The sequence below is a fragment of the Elephas maximus genome, chromosome 6, assembly GCF_024166365.1.
Source record: "Elephas maximus indicus isolate mEleMax1 chromosome 6, mEleMax1 primary haplotype, whole genome shotgun sequence".
NCBI lineage: Eukaryota > Metazoa > Chordata > Mammalia > Proboscidea > Elephantidae > Elephas > Elephas maximus.
Window position 1 is genome coordinate 105820206 of NC_064824.1, and position 17081 is coordinate 105837286.

Genomic DNA, 17081 nt, shown 5'->3' on the forward strand with positions numbered 1-17081 from the left:
TGAATGCCAGACAGGGATTCGACATTATCCTACAGGCCGTGTTATTGTTGTTAGGTGCTGTTGAATGGGTTCCAACTTGTAGTGACCCTGTGCACAACAGAACAAAACACTGCCAGGTCCTGCACCATTCTCATGATCCGTGTTATGCTTGAGCCTATTGCTGTAGCCACTATGTCAGTCTATCTTGTTGAAGGTCTTCCTCTTTTTCACTGACCCTCCACTTTACCAAGCATGATGTCCTTCTCCAGGTACTGATCCTTCTTGATAACATGTCCAAAGTATGTGAGACATAGTCTCACCATCCTTGCTTCTAAGGAGCATTCTAGTCGTACTTCTTGCAAGTTAGATTTGTTTGTTCTTTTGTTTGTTCCATGGTATATTCAATATTCTTCGCCAACACCACAATGCAAAGCTGTCAATTTGTCTTCAGGCTTCCTTATTTATTTTCCAGCTTTCTCATGGGGAACACCAATGTTTTTGTATAGGAAGAGTAAATAAAACAGGTGTTGTTTGCAGATTAGTTTGGAGGGATGAATTAGAAATTGCTGGAGGGGTGAAATCTAAGGCAAAACAATTCAGAAACTGGTATATTGTGCACACACAAATGGAAAAGGACATAAGTTGAGTTGGTAGCCATAGAAATGGAAACAGAGGGACTAAAATCAGAGACAGTTGCCCAGGAAGAGTCAAAGTGAGGGCCATTTGAATATGGAGACGTGAAAAAGGAGGATTGAAATCGCTGAGTGGCTGATTAGAAAAACTACAGTACCATGAGATCATAAGAATTTGTTTTAAGTCATTTTGGTTTCATCCTTACCTAGAAAGATTTAACAGACCACTGCTGAAAATGGACTTACTGATCCATAGAAGCCAGGAAGGAATGCAATATGGAAAAATGAGAAGCCAATTGGCTTCAGACTTGAAGGAGGAAATGCAAAATTGCCACTTTGAAGGGTCAGTTGACATTTATGATTTATTTTGTCTTTAAATCCGGTCTGTAGTCACAAGCAACCTTCATTTTAATCACACTGTAACTCATTTCAAAACTTCATTCAATATGGAAGCAAGGTAAAAGCTTCTAAAAAGTTAAAATATATAATATATAATATATGCTCCCCTATGACCCTCAGGAAAGGCACCTGTCATGGAAGGCTGGGTGAGTGATAGAGCAGATGAACCGTTCATTCCCAAATGCTCCTATTTAAACTTCAAAAAAGAAAAGTGCCGTACAAATATGAGAACCTGTCATTTTTATCACTTTCCAATAGGGAAAAAGAATGAGCTGCCAATGACCTGCTGAAGGGGCCCAGGCAGAAGAAGAGAAGACGGTGGAAGAGTATTTCTCTGGAACCTTAGATTAAAATGACACCATGTGACCACACAGCTTCTGCCAACAGATTAGGAAGGGAAGACAAAAGACTCCCTTCCAGGAATTGATGATAGAGATGAAAACGGTGAGCCAAAGACACAAACCCCTGGCTAGAAACCCGAGTCCAAATGTAAGGGATCTCCAACCCTAGGATAAATTCTGCATGCTAGCATTTTACTATTTTAATGTAGTTCTTACAACTTGTCTCACTTTGTGCCATGAAATTTGCCTTTTTCTCATACATAGGGGCCCCTGGGAGGGTTGCAGAGCTGCCACCGTGACATTGTTGGAGCACTGGTGTCTGGTCCTCCTGTCACGTGCAAGGCTGTGTTTCCAAATGGCTTTCATCCAGGCTTCCCTCCAGGGGTAAGACAAAGGACAGTCCAAACAGGGGCCACGGCAGAACCCTTGATTCAGCTTTGTTTTCCAGGAGCCAGGCTGAAGCAGGTGTTATCAGAGCTGTTCAGATGTGTGCCTCTGAAAGTCCAGGGTTTTCAAAGGATGAACATTTAAACCAGCTTTCAATACAAGGCCAGGGGAATGGGAGAGAAGGGAAGATATCCCAGGTCATTCCTCATACACGCCAATCCCGGGGATCTGCTGATTTGTAAATACCCCTGTGACTTTTGTTCCCCGCAAAATAACCAGGAGGCCCAACGCTTAAACTCAGGCTTGCAAAAGAGTGTAACTGCAAAAAGCAGTTTTAATTAAGCGACGTTAAGATCAGTCTGGCTCTGGCAATGGTGTTTGATGGGGTTGTGCAGTCTTTGTTCAATCATACACAAAATGTGTACACATTTTTCTGGGGAAACAGTAAATAAATCTCTAGATTTTCAAAGGGTCTATAACCTCCCCTCCAAAAGATAAGAACTAGTGATTCAAAGGGATGCTAGTTGAATTTAAGCAATTCAGTTAATTAACTAAAATCAAGTAGTTATTTAATGAGAGTATTGTCTTATTTATCTTCATGCAGAGAATTATGTCCTGTTATCTCAAAGAAAAACTGTTGGTAGAGAAATTCATTGCACCATTTCCTTTTCATGACAACCAGCCTGATAGCTTCGCAAACCTATGTTGTTCTTCTAGCCCAAAACTGACAACTAACCTATTCTCAGGAATCCACTGTGCCACTGAGACATAGTTGTGCACACTGGCCTTCACATGCTTGTGAGTTTAAATGGAAACCATAGGTTCTCTTATGTCTTTGGTGCTTTCTGAAAATATCTTGTTCGTTAGCCCAACAGCTAACATGCCTGCAAGGTAGGAATCTTCAATAAACAATTGCTTTTACACAGCAAAAGGGCTGAAGAACTCACAGCTGTCTTCAGTCTGAAACTCTGCCTGTGCGTGTGACTTCTGCTTCGAGTCCTCCGTCCAGTCCTTAATGGTGTAAATAAGGTTGCTGCTTCTGCCAGAGCTCCCCAGGGCAGGATCCTACTGGTTTCAGTCACTCATTTACAGTAAGCAGCGTCTGCTACCAGCCTCAGGAGCAGAAGGCGGGACTAATGATCCCAGCTTTCGGCACCAGTGGCCTCTCCAGCCTAGTTACTTGTTTTTAATTAAGATGACAATTCAACACCTTTTCATTTCCTTCGGGAAATGCTGTTTTCCAATTTGAAGGGGCAGGAGAGGAGGGCTCTGGGCACCCAGGTCTTTGGTTCTAAAGATAGAAGACCGTGACCAAGTCCTCATTTTGGGGTTGGTGGTGTTCCGGAAGAGGTGACAGCAGGCACCACGGACAGAGGGTTTTCCAGGAGATGGCAGTGCATCCTAAGGCTGGATCCAAGGAGCCTTCTGTAGCAACCAAAGAACATTGTAATTGAGACATAACACGATAATGCATTCCAGACCACACAGCTGCTGAGTGTCACCTCAAAATGCTTCTTACCAGTTTCAAAGTCACTGTAACCAGGGTAGGGAGGTGGAAGTGAGATGGGGGAAGGGGAGAAATGGGAGGGGCTCTTGGAGACAAATCAGACAGGGATACTTGGCATCGCTGCGAGTTGAGTTTCAGTTCCTCCAGGCTGGGAGCTACCCTGATACATATTTACAACTGTTCCCGTGTTCACCTCTGAAGACCAATAAAAGGAAACTGAAGGACATGTATTGTCTGCATTTTAATTTCCAGGTTTACAAGAAATATTCCATTATTCTGATTCGGTGGGAAATAAAACACCTTCCCTTTTTAAACAGAAGGTCTCCTTGCTCGGGGTGAAGAGCACAGCGAATCGCTCTCTCCCCTGAGAGGCAGGGCTGTTCCAGAGGCTGGCCCCAACTCCTCTGAGCAGCTAGGGGAGTGGCAGTGTGTGGGCAACAGGGCTGGGGATGCAGGAGGAGAGAGGAGAAACAGAGAAGGCTGAACTCAACCAGAATTGCTGCATGTGACACGTGTAAGAAAGCGCTCGCACTGCATTATTGTGTTGTTAGTTACCATTGAGTCGATTTCAGCTCATGGCGACCCCACGTGTGCAGAGCACAACTACTTCATAGGGTTTTCAAGGTTGTGATCTTTCAAAAGCAGATCAACAGGCCTTTCTTTCGAGGTGCCTATGGTTGTGTTCGAACTACCAACCTTTCGGCTAATAGTCCAGCACTTAACCATTTGCATCGTCTGGTACTGTAATTCTTGTACCTGACAATGACGTCTCAGGACAGACCAAGGGACAGAGGAGTGTGGGTGAGGGTAAGCAAATGTCTTCCCTCTGAAAGAGGCTGTTGGTTTCGGTACTGGTTTCCGCAGACCCATTTCATCAGAACGAATGAGCCTGATGAGATCAAGGCCTGGAGGACCGCAATGACTCTTCAGTACTGTGACATAATTCCAGAATTCGTTCATAGCTTGGGAGCCTCAATTTCTATTTACAAAGAAAACCGTAAAACCCATTGCCGTCGAGTTAATCCTGACTCATAGTGATCCTGAAGGGCGGAGTAGAACTGCCAGATAGGGTTTCCAAGGAGTGCCTGGTAGATTTTAACTGCCGACCTTTTGGTTAGTAGCCTAGCTCTTAACCACTGTGCCATCAGGGTTTCCGCTGTTTACAAAACATTCTTATTTGTATTTTTTTGTTCATAGTTCTTTGAACATTGCCAGAGACCTCCATATGCATGAGACAGCAGCAAGGTCAGCCAGGTGATTGATGGGGCAATCTGGGCAAAAGAAAATGATGCTTAAAGAGGCAGAACCCAGCCAGAAAATGAGTTGCTTTCTGTCTTCCTTAAGCCTCTTCCACTGGAACTCTGTTCTGTATTCCCTGAAAATACTTTTTTCTGTGAAGCTCTCTCTTTACTCTACTATCTTACATAATTCTAAGAGCAATCTTCCAGTAAAGCCTGTGAGGGGTGGCCAATAAGTGCAGAGAAGTAGTGTTTCTAGGCTCTGCTATAAGTACTTGGAGTATGCCTGCCTTTGCCACAGTCAAGGGAGGCCCTAAAGTTAGAAAACAAAGCAACAAACAAAAAATTCACAGATAAAATTTAGTTTCGAATGCTGTGTTGATGTTCTTCCTGATGGTCCTCTACCAAGATGCCAGTCCTTCCTAGCAGAAACCATATTGTTTTCTGGGCAAGTAGGAAGAAGAGCCCGTTTTTCAGAGTGAGAAGCAAATTTCTGAGAGCAGAACAGGCTGTTGAGTGTCGGTGATGGCGGCTCAAAGGGAGCATTACCAATAATCAACTGTTACCTGAAAAGCTGGTGTTTTGCATCTACCCAGCAGCTCCCAGAAGAAAGATGTGGTGATATGTCATATCCGGTCACTATGAGTTGGAATTGGCTCGATGGCAGCCAACAAGAACAAATTTATAAATACCAGTCAGGCAGGTTGGGGAGGTGATGAGGTGGATTGCCAGAAATATAAAAATTTAACCAAAATGGTGTCACCATTGTACAGAATAGCACAAATCTAAAAAGCACCTCAGTCAGTCAGCAAGTGCACAGGACAACATTCTTCCTCCATTATTGAGAGAAGTATGGAGTGAGACTCTCAAGGGAAATCTGGCTCACACAGCTTCAGGTTGGGCATCACACTTGTGCGTAGATGTGAGGTCTGCAGCTACGAATGTTAGGATATTAAGAAAGAGTTAAATTTCACAGGCTGACCCGGGAAGATTTGTGGCATCTTTTGCGCAAGCATATTACTGACCTAGGTTTCTTTGTGGTTCCAGTCAGTGGTAACGTTTGCATTGCATCAGCTGCCAGACCTGCAACAGGCATTTTCTTCTGATATTGTTTATTAAGCTTAAAAGCATAGGACTAGGAAGAACGTCTAAAATTATCTGATTCAAGTGCTAATATTTTAGCAATGGATCCCTTTGTGGAAAACAAACACAAAGCAAACAAATCTTAATAAGAGCTTATATCACTTAGAGTTTTTTGGGTGCAAAAACAAAAAACAGACCCATTGCTGTAGAGTGGACTCTGAGTTATAGTGACCCTATGGGACAGAGTAGAACTGCCCCATAGTGTTTCCAAGGAGCATCTGGTAGATTCAAGCTGCCAACCATTTGGTTAGCATCTATAGCCCTTAACCACTACACCATCACAGTTTTTGGTTGTAGGCAACAGAAACTAGTAAGCTAACTAAAGCACAGGGAATTTACTGGAAGGATGTTAGGGCCCTCATATGATTAAAGAAAGGATGGAATCATGAGACTTGGAATATACGAAGCAGCAAGAAACCAAAGTGGCCGTGAACCAACTTCCGTCATTTCTTTTGCTCTTACACTGCAAGTCTTACACTGTAGTTACAGACTTAAGAGTCAAAATCTGCAAAGAGAGAGCCTGACTGATTAAGCGTGGGTCACATGCTTGGCTGTTCCTGGGTGGTGAGAGTGTCACAGAAGGAACCAATAGCCTCTGTGGCTCATGGGAAGACATCTTGAAAATTGCATGCAACGTGGACAAGGTGGAAACCCTGGTGGCGTAGTGGTTAAGTGCTAAGGCTGCTAGCCAAAAGGTCGGCAGTTCTAATCTGCCAGGCACTCCTTGGAAACTCTACGGGGCAGTTCTACTCTGTCCTATAGGGTCTCTATGAGTCAGAATTGACTCGACAGCAGTGGGGGGTTTTGGGTGGATGAGGTAATTCTCCTAATGGAAGTTAGGGTGTTGTTAGCAAGGAGGTATGGGTGCTAAAAGGCCAAAATCCATCAAACACACAAACACACACCCTAAATAAAACAGATGAGAATAGTGCGGTTCTGGTTGAGGAGAGAAAAGGAGGGGGCACCTGGAACACCATACCTAACTCCTTATGGAGGCGCCTGGGGCGTTCCATAGACAAATATGAAAACCACTAAACTGATTCACCTTCTGGCAATTTGCTAGGATGAGACCTAATTTATTATCCCCAAAACTTTCAAGCAATGAATTGCACACTATAGTCTTGAAAATTTTCTTTGGGAATTCTAATTATTATAGTTATAACTTAAACATCAACTTTGAATATTTACTGTTATCAAAATCCTAGTATGGAAATCATAGGCAAGGCCAAATATTTATGTCTTCTACCTTCTGATCTTATGATATGTGTATCCTTCCTCACGTCCTTTGAAGCTAGGTGAGATCATGTGCTTTCGTTGGTCAAAGAAGCGTGAATAGAAGAGCTATGCCTCACTTTTAGGCAGACTCTTTAAGAGTCAGTGCATAATTTGTCATGCTGTCTGCCCACTGATGCCATGATCCTGCAACCACATCGTTATTGGGTTAAGCCATTGAGATTTTGGAATTGTTTTCTACTGCATTCTAACCTTGCTAATCCTTACTGGTACATCCATTTTCTTTTAATCTGACATCATTAAGAAAAAATGTCTGGTTTCTTCTCCTAAAAAAGTTCTACTTAGAACTATGGTATACTATATTTGGTAAAGGCTAGAGATCATGGACTCAGCTGAGCAGAAACTGAGGCCAAAGCTTGGATCTGTTCCTTGTCTGATCCAGCCTCCTTCTAAGGCAGGAATTCACATACCAACATCTCTACTTTGGGGTTAGACAGCTGTGGGTTCAAATCCAGGCTATGGCACTAATAAGTAATGTGGTGTTAAGCAAGTCACTTAATCCCTCTAAACCTCTGGTTCCTTGTTTGTAAAACAGGAATAATAATTTTTCTATCTTGCAAGACTGTTGTGAGGATTTGAGATACTGTATATAAAGCACCTATCATGGAATCTGGCATGTTGGGGGTATTCACAAATGGATTATTAACCTTTAGTCTGTTCTTGGACACTCCAGAGATTGTGTAGCCTCACTGATTGGGGTGAAAGTCTATTCTATCACATAAGATATCTCTAATCATTAGCAAGCTCTTTCTTTTTCAGCAGGTATACTTTTTTTGCCCCCAGAGCAGCCTTATTTCCTCCTTTGCATGACAGGTCATCAAATACCTGAACATAGCTATCCCCTCTTCTCTCTTCTAGTCAAAACATTCGCTGTTGCCTTTTTTTTTTTTTTATATAAGGTTGTATTTCCAGTAACACTGTCTGGTATAGTGCTGGAAGATGAACCCCTAAGGCTGGAAGGCATTCAAAATACGATTGGGTAAGAGCTGCCCCCTCAAATAGAGTTGACAATGATGGGGATGAAGTCAAGCTCTCAGGACCTTCATTAGCTGATGTGGTGTGACTCAAAATGAGAAGAAACAGCTACAAACATCCATTAATAATTGGAACATGGAATGTATGAAGTATGGATCTAGGAAAATTGAAGGTTGTCAAAAATGAAATGGAATGCATAAAGGTCAATATCCTAGGCATTAGTGAGCTGAAATGGACTGGTATTGGCCACTTTGAATCAGACAATCATATAGTCTACTATGCCAGTAATGAAAAATTGAAGAGCAATGGCACTGCATTCATCATTAAAAAGAGCATTAAAAGATCTATCCTGAAGTACACCCTGTCAGTGATAGGATAATATCCATATACCTACAAAGAAGACCAGTTAATATGACTATTATTCAAATTTATGCACCAAACACTAATGCCAAAGGTGAGGAAATTGAAGATTTTTTCCAACTTCTGCAGTCTGAAATCTATCAAACATGCAATCAAGATGCATTGATAATTCCTGGTGATTGGAATATGAAAGTTGGAAACAAAAAAGAAGGACCTGTAGTTGGAATATATGGTCTTGGTGATAGAAACAACGCTGGATATTGCATGATAGAATTTTGTAAGACCAAAAACTTCTTCATTGAAAATACCTTTTTTTTCAACAACATAAATGACAACTCTACACCTGGACCTCATTGAATGGAAAACACAGAAATCCAGTTGACTACATCTGTGGAAAGAGACAATGGAAAGCTCAATGTCATCAATCAGAATACAGCCAGAGGCCAACTGCGGAACAGACCATCAATTGCTCACATGCAAGTTTAAATAGAAGCTGAAGAAAACTAAAACAAGTCCATGAGAACCAAATTTCTACCTTGAGTTATATCCCACCTGAATTTGAAGATCCTCAAGAATAGATTCAATGCATTGAACACTAATGACCAAAGGCCAGACGTGTTATGGGATGACATCAAGGACATTATACATGAAGAAAGTAAAGTAAAGCGTCATTAAAAAGACAGGAAAGAAAGAAAAGACCAAAATGGATGTCAGAAGAGACTCTGAAACTTGCTCTTGAAAGTAGAATAGCTAAAGTAAATGGAAGAAATAATGAACTAAAAGAGCTGAACAGAAGATTTCAAAGGGTGGCTTGAGAAGACAAAGTAAAGTATTATAATGAAATGTGCAAACAGCTGTACCAAAAAGAATCAGTCGATGTTCCACCATTTCAGGAGGTAGCATATGATCAAGAACCAATGGTACTTAAGAAAGAAGTCCAAGCAGCACTGAAGGCATTGGCCGAAAACAAGGCTCCAGGAGTTAACCAAATGCCAATTGAGATGTTTCAACAAATGAATGCAATGCTGGAGGTGCTCACTTATCTATGCCAAGAAATTTGGAAGACAGCTACCTGGCCAACCGACTGGAGGAGATCCATATTTGTGCCCATGCCAAAGAAAGGTAATCCTACAGAATGAAGAAATTATTGAACATATCATTAATATCACATACAAGTAAAATTTTTCTGAAGATCACTTAAAAGTGGTTGCAGCAACACATCAACAGGGAAGGTCCAGAAATTCAAGCTGGATTCAGAAGAGGATGTGGAACAAGGGATATCACTGCTGATGTCAGTCAGATCTTGGCTGAAATCAGAGAATACCAGAAAGATGTTTACCTGTGTTTTACTGACTATGCAAAGGCATTCAACTGCGTGGATCGTAATAAATTATGGATAACGTTGCAAAGGATAGGAATTCCAGAACACTTAATCATGCTTATAAGGAACCTGTACATAGACCAAGAAGCAATTGTTTGAACAGCACAAGGGCATATTACGTGGTTTAAAATCAGGAAAAGTGTGTGTCAGGGTTGTATTCAAGCTTATTCAATCTCTATGCTGAGCAAATAATCAGAGAAGGTGAGCTATATGAAGAACATGGCATCATTAACAACCTGTGGTATGCAGATGACACGACTCTGCTTGCTGAAGGTGAAGAGGACCTTGATGAAGATCAAAGACTAAACCCTTCAGTACGGATTATACCTCAGTCAAATGAAAACAAAAATCCTCACAACTGGACCAATAAGCAACATCACGATAAATGTAGAAAATATTGAAGTTGTCAAGCATTTGATTTTATTTGGATCCACAATCAATGCTCATGGAAGCAGCAGTCAAGAAATCAAATGGTATAGTGCTTTGGGCAAGTCTGCTGTAAAAGATCTCTTTAAAGTGTTAAAAAGCAAAGATGTCACTTTGAGGATTAAGGTGCACCTGACCCAAGCCATGATATTTCCAATCTCCTCATATGCACGTGAAAGCTGAACAATGAATAAGGAAGACCAAAGAAGAGTTGATGCCTTCGAATTATGGTGCTGGTGAAGAACAGTGAATATACCATGGATTGCCAGGAGAACGAACAAATCCATCTTGGAAGAAGTACATCCAGAATTCTCCTTGGAAGCGAGGATGGTGAGACTTCATCTTATGTACTTTGGATATGTTATCAGGAGGGACCAGTCCCTGGAGAAGGATATCATGCTTGGTAAGATAGAGGGTCAGCAAAAAGAGGAAGACCCTCAATGAGATGGATTGACCCAGTGGCTGCAACAATGGGGTCAAACATAGCAAAGACTGTGAGGATGGCACAGGACTAGGCAGTGTTTTGTTCTGTTGTCCATAGGGTTGCTATAAGTGGGAACTGCCTTGAGGGCACCTAACAACAATAAATTTTCAGGCATCCCATTTTACTTGGGGACTGTATTTTAAAATATCTCTATTTTTGGTGCTCAGCAAGTAGTAGGTGCTAAATAACTATAAATTCCTCCATTTCTGGAGTTCTGATTCTTAAGGCCTTTAAAGAACAGTGCTGAGAACTGAACACAACTTGGGTCTGCCAAGTGCAGAGCAAAGTATCTACCATCGCCCAGGTTCCCTGACTGTCACTCTGATGTGGACACTATACTCTTTCAAATATAACCTAAGATGGAAAAACCATTTCTAGAAGCTGTCATGCCACAACTTGTTCATGATCCACTAAAATTTCCAGATTTCTTTTTGTTTGTTTGTTTGTTAACTAAGTGTTGTTAAGGTAGGTTTCTCCCATCCTATTATTACAAAATTAAATTATAATCTAATTAGAGAGCATTTATCCCATTATATAAAATTGTGTTTTTCTGGATACTATCAAGTTTACCAAACTCTTTCAGCATCCCAGTTTGTTGACCTAAGATGTTAACTACCCTTCTAGCTTGAAATTTTCCCTCAATCTGACCAGCATGGCCTCATTCATCATTAGGAACTGTTTTGACAAGGGCAGAGCTAGAAATCTTCAGGGTGGTTGATTTCATGAAAGGACATCCTCTGGGCATTTTAATTTTATTGGTTACAGTGAGAGCCATAATGTTGTCTGCCCAACATCCTTTCTTATATCCTCTCTTCCGTGTGTCCACAAGGGCAGACTCTCAGGATGTGCTTGTACAATGCCACGTTCACCCTAAACCTTTGCTTCCTGGTTGAGATTATCTGGTCTAGGGACTTACTTGGATCAAGTGGGCCAATCAGAATTCCTTCACCAAGAACACAGAATTATGGCCACAGAGCTTAGTCTAATCTCTGAGTGGAAGAAAGAGAAATATTCAGAGCTCTGGCATGACTATGTTTTCCCCCACATGGCTTAGAGAAAGGAAAAGAAAACAATGAAGCAGGTACAGAGATGAGAGAGAAGAGAGGAGCAACTGCTGAGGATACTGTGGAAGGTTTTCTACTGGGCTTACCTGGAATCCTTAGGTCCTCTCTGACACCCCAAGTCTTTGTGATAAACCTTGCCATTTCCCCGGTGGCACAGTGGGTAAGAGATAGGCTGCTAACCAAAAGATGGGCAGTTAGAAACTACCAGCCGTTCCTCAGAAACTCTATGGGGCAGTTCTACTCTGTCCTGTAGGGTCACTATGAGTCAGAATCCACTCGATAGCAACAGGTTTGGTTTTGGTTTTTTATTTTTACATTTAAGTCAGTTCAGAAAGGTTTCTGTTACTTAGAAACAACAGAGTCCTGATTAATTCTGTTGTTGTTATTTGCTGTTGAGTTGATTTTGAATCATGGCGACCCCATGTGTGCAAAGTAGAACATTTTCACAGTGTTTCAAGGCTATGAACTTTTTGAAGCAGATCGCCAGGCCTGTCTTCTGAGGCACCTCTGGGTGGGTTTGAACCAACTTTTTGGCTAGTAGTCGAGCACTTAACCATTCCTACCACTCAGGAAACCTAAATTAATTCTACCAAAAACCAAACCAAACCCATCGCCATCTGATCAATTCCAACTCAAAGGCCTTCTAATCATTGTAACCCATTATCTCATCAAACCTCCTTTGAACTGAAGTTCCTGACTCCCATACAACCTAAGATGGAAAACCCATTCCTAGAAGCTATCATGCCATAACCTGCTCACGATCAACTAAAATTCCCAGACTTTTTTTTTTTTTTTTAACTGTTGTCACGTTGAATTTCTATTATTACAAAATCAGCTTTTTTGATGGATTGGTTTGTGTTTTTGTTTTCCCCCTCTATACCAAGTTACCTCTGTTTTGGGTCAGGTTCTCTAGAACCAGAACCTGAGATAGAGATTCAAGTGAAGTAATTTTTTGTGGGGTGCTCTTCAAGAGAAAGCTGTAAGGGAGAGAATCAAAAGAAAGGGGAAGAGCTGAGCAAGGAAGTGGTTTCAGGTGAAGTATAGACTTGGCCTGAACCACAGGGAACTCAGGAATCAAACTGCATCACAGGTTTGTGCTGGCTTCAGAGAAGGAGGCTGGAGTTTTTACCCTCATCCTGTCAGTTATTGGCTGGGAGGCAGGGAGGGGGACTGGGCTTAATTTCCTGTCAGCCAATAGCACTTCTCCAGAGAAGGGGGCACATGTAAGCTGTTTGCAGCCAGTGCTCAAAGCACCTGGAGAAGGCGCCACAGCCTGATTAAAGTGACATGGGTGGGACACCAATATTGTCTACAACAGCCTTCTTTGATTTCAACTATTAAATCTATCCTCTTTGTTCTCAGATGCTCTTTTAAGGATAGTTCCTATCAGACTTCTCAGGACATAAAGTCCCGCGTGTGATGAATACCATTGTTTGCACTTCTGTTTGCACTTCTTGTGATGTTCATTCTTTTATTACTCTGTAAAATATGCTTAAATTGGCACCCAGGGTAGCAGCTGTCAGATAAAAGAGGCCCATTTAGGGGAGGGAGTGAACTGTGGTCCTTTTCAGGGCTCTGGACACTGTAATGGGTACCTGGGATTTTACCACGTCTATTCATTCCCCCCACCACACCCCTTTCAGGAACAGTATTCCAGATTTCCTTTGGGGAACAGCCTCACTCAGGGTGAACTCTAACTTAAGTAGACCTGCAAAGGCCATTCACACCTTCCCAGGCAATTAGAGATGAGCACACGACCTAATTTGGAGCAATAAAATGTAAGATTTTTCTTTGGGGCTTCAGGTGAAAGTGCTCCCTTGCTCTTGTTCTTTCTTTACTTACCATCAGTGGCAACTCCCAGTGTGTCAGAGGAGAACTGTGCACCATAGGGTTTTCAATGGTTGATTTTTCAGAAGCAAATCACCAGGTCTTTCTTCCAAGGTACTGCTGGGTGAACTCGAACCTCCAACCTTTTGGTTAACAGCCGAGCGTGTTAACCTTTTGCACCACCCAGGGACTCCTTTGCTCTTATTAAAGACTAGGAAAGACGATTTTTCTTCCCCTGAGTGGCATGGGGGGAGGATGTGATGTTCGGAGCAGTGGGACCACTTCTGGAACCTGAAGGAAGCCAGCCTGAAGAAAAGAGCTGGCACCTGAGGTAGACAAAGGCACTTAAATCAATGATTCCCTGAGGATACGGTGAACCTGCATCAAACCGCACCTGATGCCGTAGGCCTCTGAATCAGTCAGTTGCAAACCAATAAAACTGCATTGTTTGCTTAAATCAGTTTCAAATGGGTTTTTGTTTCTTGAAACATAAACCATCCTAAGTGATAGACTGCAGGGAGTGGGAGGAGGAATGGATTGCAGTCAGGGAATGTCACCACCCACTCCTTCTGGCAAATTTTCCTGTGTAAATCCTCCCCTCAAGTCCCACAATTTGTTCAAATTTAAATGTAGGAACAGATAATTCAGCATCCTCCATAACCCTGCAGAAAGCTTCCTGACCTGGATGCTGAGAGCTAGGTTCTCCACTGCAGGCATCTGATTTTAGAATTTGGTTTCTGGTATACTAAACCACTGAAATAACATCAGTTTCGTTTGGAAGACCTCCAATTGTTAGCAGAGCTTTGCAGAAGCATCTCCTGAAATGAGAAGAAAATGACCTATCCCATGGGGTCTCTTCTAAAGTTTATTAATAAAACATTTGATTGAAACTGTGCATTAATGCCCTGCTGAAACTACTTTGGAAACAGTAAAAGTGCTCAAGATAGCTCAGAGGTTACATGTATCTTTTCATACTGTGGTCCATCCCTGTCCTGAGACTGATTCCAGGTGTGGGCTGGTTGCAAGAGTCCACTCTGGGCCACCCAAGAAAAAACTATCGTCCCGGTTGAGCCCATTTATCTTCCACTCCAGAATTTTAGAGGTCTTTCCACGAGGGCTATGGAATTTGTCTCATGCCTGGAGGTTACAGGTAATTTAAAAAAATAATAATTCCAGTTATTAGCATAGTTAGATATCTCTTTGTTTCTTTCCTCCATCTAAAGTGCCTAGTGCTATCTTTGACCAGATGGAGAATGCAATTAAAATAAATATAATGTAATACAAAAATAAAACAGAACATATTGCTTTTGCAGGGCAATCTGGGCCCAGGATTTTCTGCAGTGGAAATTACTGGCTAAATAAACCCATCTCCTCATTGACATAAAGCTGAGAAGAGAGATTGGTTGATTATTTTCTAAATTGAGGCAAGAGAAATTTTGCCCACATGGAATAGCCATAAGCTTGGTGCTATATGGGATGAAAAGATGAAGGATACTCATCTCCCGAAAGAAACTTCCAGCTCAGTTGGGCCCAGAACACGTACATGGGAGTCAAAATAGGACTACATGGCAGGATGTCTTACTTATCTAGTGCTGCTATAACAGAGATGCCACAAGTGGGTGGCTTTAACAAACAGAAGTTTATTCTCTCACAGGTTAGGAAGTTAGAAGTCCCAAATTCAGGGCGCCAGCTCCAGGGGAAGGCATTGTCTCTCTGTTAGCTCTGGAGGAAGATCCTTGTCATCAGTCTTCCCCTGGTCTAGAAGCTTCTCAGGTACAAGAACCCTGGGTCCAAAGGGAGTACACTGCTCCCGGTGCTGCTTGCTTGATGGTATGAGGTCCCCTAAGTCTGTCTGCTCGCTTCTTTCTTTTATATCTAAAAAGAGATTGACTTAAGATACAACCTAATCTTGCAGATTGAGTCCTGCCTCATTAACATAACTGCCTCTAATACTGCTTCTTTAACATCACAGAGGGAGAATTTACAACACATAGGAAAATCACATCAGATGACAAAATGGTGGACAATCATACGATACTGAGAATCAGGGCCTAGCCAAGTTCACACATATTTTGGGGGAACACAATTCAATCCCTAACACAGGAGAACTTGAATAAACAGATTGTCGTAGTTGTACTCTGCAGTAGCCATGCTCTTTGGATTAAAGCAGGAGAAACTCATCCTTCTCAACAAGACACTTGAAATACCAAGTGGCTGGATAACAGTCTTGATCAGTTAATAATCACAGCCATGGCCTCAGTAAGGGATTGTTGGTACAAATAACAAAAACAGACTCAGACTAGCATGTGTGAAAATGAGAATATGTTGGAAGGATCTAGGTGTATCTCATAGAACTCAGTAAGGGTTAGGCTCCAGGAAAGAAGGAACTAGGGGCTGGACAGTCAGCAAGAATCAAGGGAGCTATTGCCAATCTTCCTAAGGCCATGGTGTCACTTGCCTCTATTTCTCTTTTCCCTCTTCACACGAGCTCCTTTGCATATGGTGAAATATCACTGTTCCAGCCCTAGACATACATCACCTCTCAGTATCAAGGCTCCTGACTAACTGATTACCACCCCAGTTCCAAACGCCTAGGAGAGAATCTCATTGGTTCAGATTGGATCAGGTGTCCATCTCTGATCCAATCAACTATCATCAATAAAGAAGTGTCAGTACAAATATAACTATAAATGCTGACCTATTTGGATAGGTGGATAGTTCTCAGAAAGGGGATAAGATGGAGCCTGTGCAGACACACTAAAAATTCTTCTACTACAAGTATGGTTACAATTCATTATATTCATTCTTGGCAGTTTACAAAATAGTTTCACTTATGATCATTTCTGTGGTTGTAAGTCCATAAAAGAAATCCTTAGCCCTAAGAGTTTATACCTTATCATTGACATGTATAACTTAACCTCTTGGAGCTCTGTTTTCCCATTTCCAAAACCTTCAATTCCTGAGAGCATTATTGACATAAAGTGTGTCCCAAAGTCAGAGAGGTGGCTTAACCAGTAATCACGGTACGCACAGGCTACCAGTAAGCTTATTGGGTAATTAGCCCTTGCCAAAATCTCTATCCTTAAAGGAAAGGTCTATCTATAATTTTTTTTTCATCTATTCTCTCTTTAAAACCCATATACACAATAACTTAGCATATGAAAATTAGTAAAGGCAAAGTTTTGCCTGAAGGACTTCTAATTCTAGAAAAATAGAGAGGCTTTGGAAAAGCTAAAAAGCCATATTCTGCCTTATTACCTGCCAATAGGAATATCAGAAAAGTCATCAAAAGAGGAAATCAAAAACTTGCACCATGAACCATGAGGGAACAGGAGAACAGTGGGATGCAGACCCTAAATTCTCATAAAAAGACCAGACTTAATGGTCTGACTGAGACTAGAAGAATCCCGGCGGTCATGGTCCCCAAACCTTCTGTTGGCCCAGGACAAGAACCATTCCTGAAGACAACTCATCAGACTTGGAAGGGACTGGACAAAGGGTTGGACAGAGATGCTGATGAAGAGTGAGCTACTTGTATCGGGTGGACACTTGAGACTGTGTTGGCGTCTCCTGTCAGGAGGGGAAATGGGAGGGTAGAGAGTGTTAGAAACTGGCAAATGGTCACGAAAGGAGAGACTGGAAGAA